This window comes from Lynx canadensis, chromosome A2, assembly GCF_007474595.2.
Source record: "Lynx canadensis isolate LIC74 chromosome A2, mLynCan4.pri.v2, whole genome shotgun sequence".
In the NCBI taxonomy this organism is placed as follows: domain Eukaryota; kingdom Metazoa; phylum Chordata; class Mammalia; order Carnivora; family Felidae; genus Lynx; species Lynx canadensis.
This window is the reverse complement of record NC_044304.2, coordinates 18,305,352-18,318,075: the sequence shown is the minus strand read 5'-3', so window position 1 is coordinate 18,318,075 and position 12,724 is coordinate 18,305,352. Positions and strand designations below refer to the sequence as shown.

Genomic DNA, 12,724 nt, shown 5'->3' with positions numbered 1-12,724 from the left:
CTCTCTCTCTCCCCCACACACAGTCTCTCAAAACAAAACAAACAAACAAAAAAACCCAAAACTTTTACTTTGGTTAATCTACATAGGACTGAACATTTCTGATTTTACTGAGTAGTCCGTATGGTAGATGCTGTTTTCTTGTTAGACATATGCAGGATGGGATTCAGATTTTGAAACCCTAGTGTAATGTTTGGTCAGGTAAGGTTGTTGGTAGTGTTTTAGGTGGGAGGGGAAGTGGGTAAGAATCACCTGGAAATCTTTGAGAACATGTGTCAGGTGGCCCCTTCTAGCATGTGTGGATGGAATAGGGATTGGAGTGTATGTGATCATATCTTCCTCCAACTATAGTGAACAGTCAAGATTATTCATAAGGTAAGATACGGTAATGGTAGTGCACAATTTCTAGGCCCTTTATCTACTGTTTGGGAAACACTTACTAGAATACAAGAAAGGAATCCTTATAGGCCTTAAAAACACTTGGCCTTAAAAAACAGTTATTTGCTAGATTGGGAAAAGCTTCAGTTTTGAAAAAACACCACTGTATTCAGGTATCCTTGAATTTGCTCTAATTTATGGAAAAAATAGTTTGCAATCTTCAGTGTTTTAGCTGTGAATAGATTATTTTTTAATCTCCCGTAATGAGTCTCTTCAGCAGTTGAAGTTGCGGCTTTAAAATATTCCAAGAATGGCGTGCTTGGCTGGCTCAGTCAGTAGTGCATATGACTCTTGATCTCAGGGTTGAGAGTTCAAGCCCCAAGATTTCCCAAGCACCTAAGCTTTCTTGGGTGTAGAAATTACTAAAAACAATAATAATAAACTTAAAAAAAGACTCCCAGGATTGCTTACTTCAAGGCTTTTTTGCCATATAGAAGATGATAAGATAGATGTTTAGTCTTTTTCCCCTCCCCTCTCCTTTATGATATTTCATACATAAATGTATGGACTAGGGAGTTTTATATATAATAGTTTGCTGCTTGTAAGTCTTGTTGGAAAAGAAGCAATTTCTTCTTAAGAATGAGACTTAAGGCCAACTTAGAAAAGAAGGGAAGTGCTTAAGAGGAAGTAAATTTGAAGGCTAATGTCTAATCTTAGTAACTTGAGCTTTTGAAAGTTTCCCTTCAAAAAGTTAAAAAATTAACTCTTTCTTACACCCATGCATTTTTTTTTTATTTTTTTTTTAAACCTTTTTTTTTTTTTTTTCAACGTTTATTTATTTTTGGGACAGAGAGAGACAGAGCATGAACGGGGGAGGGGCAGAGAGAGAGGGAGACACAGAATCGGAAACAGGCTCCAGGCTCTGAGCCATCAGCCCAGAGCCCGACGCGGGGCTCGAACTCACGGACCGCGAGATCGTGACCTGGCTGAAGTCAGACGCTTAACCGACTGCGCCACCCAGGCGCCCCTCACCCATGCATTTTTTAATAGTTTATTTATTTATTTATTTATTTTTAATAATTTCTACACCCAGCACAGGGCTCAAACTCATGACCCTGAAATCAAGAGTAGCGGGCTCTTTCTTTTGACTGAGACAGCCAGGTGCCCCTATACCAACCAGTACATTTTTATCTATTAACTTAGAAAGGCTAGGTTTCTTTTCTTTGATTCAATCAGCAAACACTTCTCTTCATTGCCATATTTGACCCTGTTGGGCATTATGGGGAATATAGAATTGAAGATACAGTCTTTTTTATTGAAATTTACAGGTAATAGTATCCAATAGTTGAACAGCTGTTACATGCTAGGTATTGTTTGTTCTAAGCCCTTTCCTCTGTTACTCATTTAATAATTACCACTATTCTGTGAGGATAAGAACCATTATTTTTCCCATTGGTACAGATGAGGAAGTAGAGACACAGAGGGCTTAAGTAATTTGCCCAAAGATTCACAGCTGTTCTGAACACTAGTACCAGGGTACAGAGCCTTCTCACTACCAGTGCAAGCAGAATACCAAGTGATGTAGGCTTACGTAATTTGGGAAGCAGCACCTAGTAGACCAAGCACTATAGGAGTTAATAGATGAAGAAGAATATGTGTTTGAGTAGTCGGTGAGGCCCCTCTGGGGGAAGTTGTAACTCTTGGCCTAAAAAGAGATAAAGAGAAGTGTTAGGAGTGGTGGGAATCAGTTGTTGGCAGTGTTAAACTGTGCTTGATCACAGATACTCTTATTTTACTTCTTTGTAGGGAAGAGAGAGTAGTGAGCCAGTCTTGGCTAGCCTAGGGAAGTTGTAAGGGGGAGAGGGGACAGTATACTTTTATAAGCCTTTAGGACATCAGATTCCAGGATGGATCTTTGTGTATGTTGTACTACTGCTTTGGTTTTTCTTTTTTCCTTTCTTTTTTTACCTCGTGTACTGACTTGGAAAGATCTATATGTCAGTGCTGTAATCTTTTAAAAAAAATAAGGAGTGCCTGGGTGGCTCAGTTGGTTAAATATTTGACTTTTTTTTTTAATGTTTGTTTATTTTTGAGAGAGAGAGAGAGAAAGAGCAGGGGAGGGGCAGAGAGAGAAGAAGACAGAATCCTAAGCAGGCTCCAGGCTGTGAGCTGTCAGCACAAAGCCCAAGATGGGGCTCGAACCCACGAATCGTGAGATCGTGACCTGAGCCAAAGTCGGACGCTCAACCGACTGAGCCACCCAGGCACCCCAGTATCCAATTCTTGATCTCTGCTCAGGATTGTGAGTTCAAGCCCTGTATTAGGTTCCACTTTGGGTGTGGAGACTACTTTGAAACAAAACAAAAAACATAATACATTTGGTAGATTCAATACAAAATGATATATGGTTCCTAGAGGCAGCCTTTGTTGAGAGAGTCTGTGATTACACTAGTGTCCATTGTTCTTCAGTGAATATTAATTGTGCATTTCTGCCAGGCCCTGTTCTGTATGTCTATACATACCATCATTACACAGTGTTATGACAGTATACATATTCAGCACCTTAACTCTTCTCATTTAATAATCTATCTTGGAGATCACTTGTTAACTTATCTTTTTATTTTTAAAGAGTCTAGCCTTTATTTTCATTTATATATTTTTTATTTTTATCTATCTGTCTATCTGTATTTAGCAAGACAGAAAGAGAGAGGTCGCAAGTGAGCAAGGGACAGAGAGAAAGGGAGAGAGAATCCCACGAGGGGCAGGGAAGGAGAAAAAAGCAGGGTTCACCTGATGTGGGGGCTCATGTTTATCCGAAGTGGGGTTCGAGCTCACCTGAAGGAGGGCCCAAGCTCATCCAAAGCGGGACTCAAACTCACAAATTGTGAGATCATGACCTAAGCTGAAGTCTGATGCTTAACCAACTGAGCTACCCAGGTGCCCCAAATCCTTTTTATTTTTAATGGTTGCATAATATGCCATTGTATGATTAAGATATTTAACCAATATCTTCTTCTGTGGAGAAGGAACATCTAGATTGTTTTTAGTCTTTTGGTATTATGAGTATTGCTGAAGTGAGCATTCTTGAACACAAATGATTGTATTTATGTGTGAATATATTTGTAGAATAAATTTTTGTAAGTGGAATTGCTGGTTCAATGGATATATGCAGTTTGAATTCTGATAGATGTTGCCAGTGACCCTACAAAGAAATTGCCCCCTACAACAATGGTAATATGCTAGTTTTATGACTTAATCCATCTAATACTCAGACACTGAAATTCTTCAGCCTCACTGGGGCTTACAGTCCATTGATCTTACTTCCCTTTTATTGCTCCTCATCTTCAGTTACCACTTTTCTCCTTACTCAACTTAGAGTTCATAGTTCATTACTGTAATCACTCCCTTGTATATATTCTCAACCCTTTTTCTCCTGTCCCATTTCATCTTATCTGGCAAAACCTCAGCCCTGTTTATTTTTATTTATTTATTTTAAAGTTTTATTTATTTTGGGTCGCCTGGGTGGCTCAGTCAGTTGAGTGTCTGACTTGGGCTCAGGTCATGATCTCCTGGTTCCTGGGTTCAAGCCATGCATTGAGCTCTGTTCTGACAGCTCAGAGGCTGCAGTCTGCCTTAGATTGTGTCTCCTTCTCTCTCTGCCCCTCCCCTTCTTGTGCTCTGTCTCTCAAAAAAATAAAATGTGTTTTTTTTTTTTAATGTTTATTTATTTTTGAGACAGAGACAGAGTGCAAGTGGGGGAGGGGCAGAGAGAGAGGGAGACACAGAATCCTAAACAGGCTCCGGGCTCTGAGCTGTCAGCACAGAGCCCGATGCGGGGCTCGAACCCACGAACCATGAGATCATGACCTGAGCCGAAGTTGGATGCTTAACCGACTGAGCCACCCAGGTGCCCCAAAAATAAAATGTGTTTTAAAAAATTAAAGTTTTATTTATTTTGAGAGAGAGAGCACACAAGCACATGCTCACGAGTTGGGGAAGGGCAGAGAGAGAGAATCCCAAGCAGGCTCTGCACTGTCAGGGCAGAGCCTGATGCAGGGCTTGAACCCATGAACCGTGAGATCATGACCTGAGCCAGAACCAAGAGCTGGACACTTAGCCAACTGAGCCACCCAGGCTCAGGGCTGAAAACCTCAGCCCTGTTTTCAGTCCATCTTTTCACTCACTCTACACCTATAACTGAATGTAGCTGGAGAAGGAAGAAAACATGCTTACTGGTCTTGCTTTGAATTCATGATCCCTAACTTGAAAGGTGGCCTGTAGCACTGCCTAGCAGTTCCACTGCGATTCCTTAGCCCATTTCTTCTCCTATTTTTAGACAGCACCACCTCTTTAGCTCACGCTTTCTTTTTTCCTTCCCTAGCCTGTCAACTAACGATCTTGCTTCTTAATTGAGAACATGGAAGCAAATACAAGGGTCTGCCACCACCTCTATTCATTTGCCTGTGGTTTGGCTGTTGTGGTCTGCTTCCTCCTCTGTTAACAGTGGAGCAGTCCTGTAGGAGTCAATATTTCATATCCAGGGTCACGCCTTCCACTTCTGTACTAGATATACTCCCCTTAATCTCAAAACATTGCTCTAGCAAGTCTCCTCTATCCTGCATCAATTCTGCATATAGTCCACTGGCCAGACCTTAATGACTTCACCTAGGTGCAACAGAGTCCAGGAAATGTAGTCTTTATTATTGGCAGCTGTATGACCAGGAAAGGGAATGATAATGAGGCAGACAGACAATGGGTAGTCTACCACACATTCCAGACCTTTTTTTGTCTTAATTGGGCGGGGGGGGGGAACGACTTTTCCTGGTAACAGTTTTATGAGGTACAATTTATATACCATACAATTCGCCCATTTAAAGTGTACAAATAGTGGGTTTTAGTATATTCACAGAGTTGTATAATCAATTTTAGAGTATTTTCATCACCTCAAAAAGAAACTCCTATACTCTTCAACTGTCATTCCCCAGTCTCCCATCACAACCCCCAGCCTTAGGCAACCATTAATCTGTCTCTGTAGATTTGTCTGTTCTGGACATTTCATATAACTGGAACCATATATTTGGTCTTTTGTGACTGGCTTCTTTTACTGAACATAAAGTTTTCAAGGTTCATCCATGTTGTAACATGTATTTCCTAACTTTTTGAAAGAACATTTTATATCACCGACCTCCATGCCCTCATCTTCTCAGTCTACCACAGTCTACTACTCTTCCCCTGTGGCCAACTGAAAGGGTTTTGATTGCTGTGCCCATGCCCTTTTTGCTAGCCATATAATATGAAGCCATTCCTTGAAGTACCCTCTTCCTTTCTATTGGTGCTGGTTGTCATCATAGCTTTCTGACTGCTGTCTTCAAATATAAATATCTCTGGGTTTTTTGTGCCCACCTTTTCCATGTTACTGGCAGTCTCTGTGGATTGATCACTGCCTCTCCCCATTCTATACACTTGAGGGCTATGCTGTTTTTACCTGCAGTAACAATTTACCTGGGCACTAATCTTTTTCAACTGGTTCAGGGGGGTGGGGGTAGGACAGAAATGTGTGTAGTGTTAGGATAAGCCTATTAGATTGTGCTCCTTCCACCTCACCTTTTCATTAGGCTTCTCTCTCCTCCAGGGCACTCTCATACTCTCATCATGGTCTTCTCATCCCTGCCCAGTCCACCTTCTAGCTATTTCAAATGCTGCTGCCAAAGCTGTCTTTGTAAATCACAGATCTGATTGTGTTTTCCAGTGGCTTTCCCTCGCTTACAGAATAGAATACAGGTTGCTGTGTATTGACATTCCAGATCCTCCAGTGTAACCATTCATCTTTCTAGCTTCATTTTCCAACAGTCTCCTCTCTGAATTCCTTTTTTTTTTCTTTAAGATTTTATTTATTTATTTTAAGTAATCTCTACACCCAACATGGGTGCACACTCTACAGATTGAGCCAGCCAGGCAGGTGTCCCTCCTCTCTGAATTTTTTTTTTTTTTTTTAACATTTGTGTATTTATTTTGAGAGAGAGTGCGCAAGCAGGGGAGGAGCAGAGAGGGAGAGGGAAAATCCCTTGCTGACAGCACAGAGCCTGATGGAGCCCTGTGTGGAACTTGCACCCACAAACCATAAGATCATGACCTGAACTAAAATCAAGAGTTGGACACTTAATCAACTGAGCCACCCAGACGCCCCTCTGAATTTTTATATTTAGGGTCATTGAGGTCATTTGCTCAGGCTGTTCCTCACATTAGGAAGTATTCCTAAGCCATTACCACTCTCAACTCCTCTCAGGTTACTTGTCCTCATTCTTCAAGGTCTAGGTCAGATGTTACCTTCTCTGAAGCCTCTAGCAGAATTGCTTACTTTCTCTTTGTTCCTACAGGAGAGGAAGAACTTGTGTTACAGCACTTAATTACATTGTATTGTTTTCTCTAAGACTTTCTTTCAGATAAGGCTGCTCTCTAGCAACAGGGAATGGCCCATTAAAAACTCTACGTTTGTGTTAGGCTGATCAGATGTAAGGAGATAAGAATTTAGACAAGGCTGGACCTGTCAAGGAAGGAGGTGATTGTCATCCTACTGAAGTAGTGGGTGGAAGAGTGGACTGACTTGGAGGAGGCATGAGGGATAAGTGGGAGTGCCTGCCAGAATTTATCTTTAAGTGACCTGATGTTTGCTGTAAATGTTTTCTAGGAAACCTATAGCATGAAATTATGGGTATATTTTCTTTGGAAGATCTTTGTAGCATGCAAGAAAATGAGGAGAACATTGAATAAGAATCCTGCGTCTGCCAAACAGCCATGGCAGAATTGTTTAGAATTACACTTTTTGTGACAATGGATATGTTCTGTGTCTGTCTTGTCCACACAATAGTCCTGTGTGGCTGTTGAGCATTTGAAATGTGTCATTGGGACAAAGGAAGTAAATTTTTAAATTTCAATTAATTAAAATATTAATTAAGAAATAGACACATGACTAGTGGCTACTGTGTTGGGCAGTAAAACTATGATAGTACCGTCTTTGGAAGAGAGTGCAGACTTTTTTTTTTTTTTTTAATGTTTTTATTTATTTTTGAGACAGAGACAGAGCATGAGCAGGGGAGGGGCAGAGAGAGAGGGAGACACAGAATCCGAAGCAGGCTCCAGGCTCTGAGCTGTCAGCACAGAGCCCGACGTGGGGCTTGAACTCAGACTGTGAGATCATGACCTGAGCTGAAGTTGGACGCTTAACTGACTGAGCCACCCAGGTGCCCGAGAATGCAGACTTAACATTCTCTCTCTTCCGTTCAAAGTGCTTCAAACAATAATTCTTCTCCCCCTATATACTTTTCCCACTATTTTTATATTCCAGTTTATAACTTGTAGAAGTTTTTGGCTTCCTCCCTGCTTATGTATGATTCAGATATGAGGGAAGTCTTTCTTCATGGTATTGAGTAGAGCTTCACACGTGCTTCCTTTGAAAGGTGGATTGAAATTGAAATTTTTATTCTGTATATAGCAGCCACTGGTAGATTACATAGTGTTTTTTGTGCGTTGTTTTTTGTTTTTTTTTTCCCCATTCAGGAAACACACATAGGTAGCCTAATGATGTCCATCATTGGTGGTACACTTTTCTTTTTTTTAATGTTTGTTTATTTTTGAGAGAGAGCCGGCATATGAGCAGGGAAGAGAGGGAGACAGAGAATCTGAAGCAGGTGCTGTCAGCGCCAAGCCCAACTCGGGGCTCAAACCCGCAAACCATGAGATCATGACCTGACCCAAAGTTGGACACTCAACAGACTGATCCATCCATGTGCCCCTGGCATTGGTGGTATAAAGATGAATAGTACTACCCATGCCCTAAATTAGCTTTCAATTTAGTAAAGAGAATCTCCGTTAAATAAGAGTGGTAAATAAATGTGAAGATATTTATGAAGGAGGTTGTGTAGGGAGGGAAAAGGAAATGGCAGAGATCAGGAAAGAAGTGACTTTTGGGGTGCCTGGCTGGCTCAATTGGAAGATCGTGCCACTCTTGATCTTAGGGTCATGAGTTTGAGCCCCCATTGGGTGTAGAGATTACTTAAAAAAAACTTAAAAAATATGATTTTTGTTATTTTGGAAGGTGAATATTTATTAGATAGACAAGAGGTGGGGAGGATTCCTAGGCAGAAGGAAGATGTGTCTAGGACCAAATATGCCTTTACTTTGTATAAAATTATATTGTGATGCAGATGATAATGGAATACAGTGAATTGGACCCTTTACCTGGAGACTTGGAGGTGACTTTCAGTTTCAGAGAACTTTGTTGGAAAACATTGCTAATGCCGTGCAGTCCTTAATAGCCAGGAGGTATCTTTGTGATCCAGGATGGCTTTGTGATCCAGGCTTAAATTTCCTTTTTTTTTTTTTTTAAAGTTTATTTATTTTATTTACTTTGAGAGAGAGAGAGCACGCAAGCGAGCACACGGGCATACAAGCGGGGGAGGGGGACACAGACTCCCAAGCCGGCTCCACACTGTCAGCACAGGGTTTGAACCCATGAACCTAAGATCATGACTTGATCCGAAATCAAGAATCAGATACTTAACCTACAGAACCACCCAGGTGCCCCTGACTTAAGTTTTTGATCTTTGATCCCTGAGCTGATTTCTCTATCCCAACATCTTTCTTACTTACCTCTCAGTGAAGTTCTTATTTGTTATATTGCTTAATTGCTTAATGAAGCCAGCTTTGTAGACAGTTACAGTTTTTTTTTTAAGATTTTTTAAAAGTTTTTATTTTATTTTATTTTTTTTGGTTCCAACATTTCACCGCATGTATTTCTTCTCATGCAGTCTAAGCTGAGAATGCCATGTAAATGGGTCACTGCAAAATGCAGCAGTTTTTCTGCAATCAAGATAAGAAACAAACCAGTATGATCTCATTTCTATTAAATTTTGAAGGTATACAGCAGTTAAGTATTTTTGATACTATGTATGAAGGTTAAAAAAACCATTTTTTTTTCCATAAAGTACAAGAGCAACCAATGTCACTATTGAGTAAAAGTAAAAACTGGGATACTTTCTTAAATTAGTCCAAAGTGGCATTTTAGGAACTTAGTTGTAGGCTGCTGCGCTGACACCATGACAAACCAAAGTGTAGGGTTGGGTCTGGTTTTGTTTCGGTTTTCTTTTCAGGATCCAGTGCCCACGGATTAAGTTCTGGAAGTGTTCCAATTGTAAGGCAGGGATCTGTTTGGATTCCACCACGGGTATGCTTCTTGGGTCGGATGCTAGAGGGTGAGGCATGTTTTGCCAGACCTATGTCGACTACCTAGTAGTCATCAAGGTCAAAAAATTCATCATCTCTTCCTTGGTATTCCATTCCTTGGAAATCTACTCGGTACCACAGAATACCTCCAGTTCCACCAAATCCTTTCACAAAGTGGGATCCTTCTTGTGACTTATGTGTGAAAATTTCCAACATAGCTCCAAATTTTTTATAGTTGTTAGCAAACCATTCCAGCAGGGGCATGCTTTCAGTCAGCTTGTGTTCTTGTCCTGTCTCTTTGTGAAATGAGATTTATCCTTCTCTTGTTCTGGAGTTAGATAGAGAATTTTCTCCTCTTCTGTGGCTTGGCAATAAAGAACATATCTCATTATATCCAGATTTTCATAGGCTATTAGAATCTCTACAGCTCCCATTTCTAAAGCCTTTAGTGTATCTTCAATTCCAAAACAGTACTTCCCTGTGTCCTGACTGATTCATCGAAGTATCATCCTATTTTCTTCTCTTGAAGAATGAATCACACGTTGGAGAGGACTTCAGTAGATAACTCAGTAGCTTAGTTGAATCCATTTTCACCACCATAGGATCAGTTCAGCTGATCCGGCTAAAAGAAGACCAGCCACATTCACTTTGTCTGCAGAAAGAAACAGCTGTACAGCAGTCTTAGCTACTTTCCGAACATAGTTATGTCACTTTTCCATTCTTAAATGAACAAAACGCAAGGCTGACTGATCTCCTCTATCATGTTTCTTTGGGAGATCCACAGTGAATTTGTGTAGGACTTCTCTTGTGTTTCCTTGGAGTGTGCCAAAAAGTGTACCACTACCGTCTATTACAATGAAGCCAAACTTGCTGTCATACGGAGGTAGTGCTGTAAGAGCCTCTGTATGGAATTTGTTGTCACACAAGTACAACAATGTATTAATTGGTTTGAAAAGTTCAAAGTCAATGTTGACTTTCTTTTCCTTTCCTTCTTGTGTTACAATGGTACCACAGTAAACAATGAGGCCATTTGGAGGTACTTTGTTATAAAGTTTGAGTTTTTGTTGTATGGATGTAATTAATGGCTCCCAGGACTGAAAGGCGGTTTACTCATGACTTAATGTTAGATGCAGTTCCAAACTCATCTGCTAACACTTTTGCCACTTGGGAAATCTGATCTTTGGGAGAAATGATCAATGATACCATGCTTGTGTCATTGCCGCGGGCTGCCTCGAAGCTCGTGGTGAGCTTCTTGATCTTCCAGATCTCCACATTCCTGTCAGCACACTGGGGTCGTCTGCCATTTTCTTGTCTCCTTCTCCCTAACAGCCCAGTCCTGGGTGGCAGCGGCTGCTCCTCCCCACCAGCAGCTCTGACATAGGACACTGGCTCCCTCTCTCCAGGCAGTTGCATGTGTTGGAATCTGCTCACATGGGCCTGTCTAAAGTTTATTTTATTTTGAGGTGGAGACAGAATCCCAAGCAGGCTCTGCGCTGTCAGCACAGATCTCAACAAGATGCTGAAAACCATGAACTATGAGATCATGACCTGAGCCGAAGCCAAGAGTTGGATGCTTAACCAACTGAGCTACCTAGGTGTCCTGAGTCTAAATTCTTCTACATGTGAATATATGGTTTCCCCCAGCACTGTTTAGTGAAAAGACTGTCCTTTTTCATAGAATATTTTGGTACCATGTCAAAAATCAATTGGCCATATTTGTGAAGGTTTATTTCTGGTGTCTTTATCTTATCCCATTTGTTTATTATTATTTTCTTTTTAAATTTATTTTTTTAATTTACATCCAAGTTAGTATATAGTACAACAGTGATTTCAGGAGTAGATTCCTTAATGCTCCTTACCCGTTAGCCTGTCCCCCCGTCCCACAACCCCTCCAGTAACCCTCTGTTTGTTCTCCATATTTAAGAGTCTCTTATGTTTTGTCCCCCTCCCTGTTTTTATATTATTTTTGCTTCCCTTATGTTCATCTATTTTGTATCTTAAAGTCCTCATAGGAGTGAAGTCATATTTGTCTTTCTCTAATTCCACTTAGCAGAATACCCTCCAGTTCCATCCATGTAGTTGCACATAGCAAGATTTCATTTCTTTTTGATTGCCAAGTAATACTCCATTTTGTGTATGTATGTATATATATGTGTATGTATATGTATACATACACACCACATATTCTTCATCCACTGGACATTTGGGCTTTTTCTATACTTTGGCTATTGTCGATAGTGCTACTATAAACATGGGGGTGCATGTGTCCTTTCGAAACAGCACACTTGTACCCCTTGGATAAATACTGAGTAGTGCAATTGCTGGGTCGTAGGGTAGTTCTAGTTTTAATTTTTTGAGGAACCTCCATACTGTTTTCCAGAGTAGCTGCACCAGTTTGCATTCCCACTAGCAATGCAAAAGAGATCCTCTCTTTCCGCATCCTTGCCAACATCTGTTGTTGCCTGAGTTGTTAATGTTAGCCATTCTGACAGGTGTGAGGTGGTATCTCATTGTGGTTTTGATTTGTATTTCCCCGATGATGAGTGATGTGGAGCATTTTTTCATGTGTCGGTTGGCCATCTGGATGTCTTCTTTGGAGAAGTGTCTATTCATGTCTTTTGCCCATTTCTTCACTGGATTATTTGTTTTTTGGGTGTTGAGTTTGATAAGTTCTTTATAGATTTTGGATACTAACCCTTTATCTGGTATGTCATTTGCAAATATCTTCTCCCATTCTGTAGGTTGCCTTTTAGTTTTGCTGATTGTTTCCTTCGCTGTGCAGAAGCTTTTTATTTTGGTCCCAGTAGTGCATTTTTGCTTTTGTTTCCCTTGCCTCTGGAGACATGTTGAGTAAGAAGTTGCTGCAGCCAGGGTCAGAGAGGTTTTTGCCTGCTTTCTCCTCAAGGATTTTGATGGCTTCCTGTCTTACATTTAGGTCTTTCATCCATTTTGAGTTTATTTTTGTGTGTGGTGTAAGAAAGTGTTCCAGGTTCATTTTTCTGCATGTCTCCATCCAGTTTTCCCAGCACCGCTTGCTGACGAGACTGTGTTTATTCCATTGGATAGTCTTTCCTGCTTTGTCAAAGATTAGTTGCCCATACATTTGTGGGCCCATTTCTGGGTTCTC

General features: G+C 40.7%; 1 protein-coding gene and 1 pseudogene across 2 annotated transcripts in view; one reads left to right on the top strand and one right to left on the bottom strand.

The window, feature by feature from the left end:
• RHOA (ras homolog family member A) overlaps positions 1-12,724 on the top strand; it is a 62,988-nt gene that overhangs the window by 19,480 nt on the left and 30,784 nt on the right. The window lies entirely within an intron of this gene.
• LOC115508256 lies at positions 9,661-11,092 on the bottom strand (annotated as a pseudogene).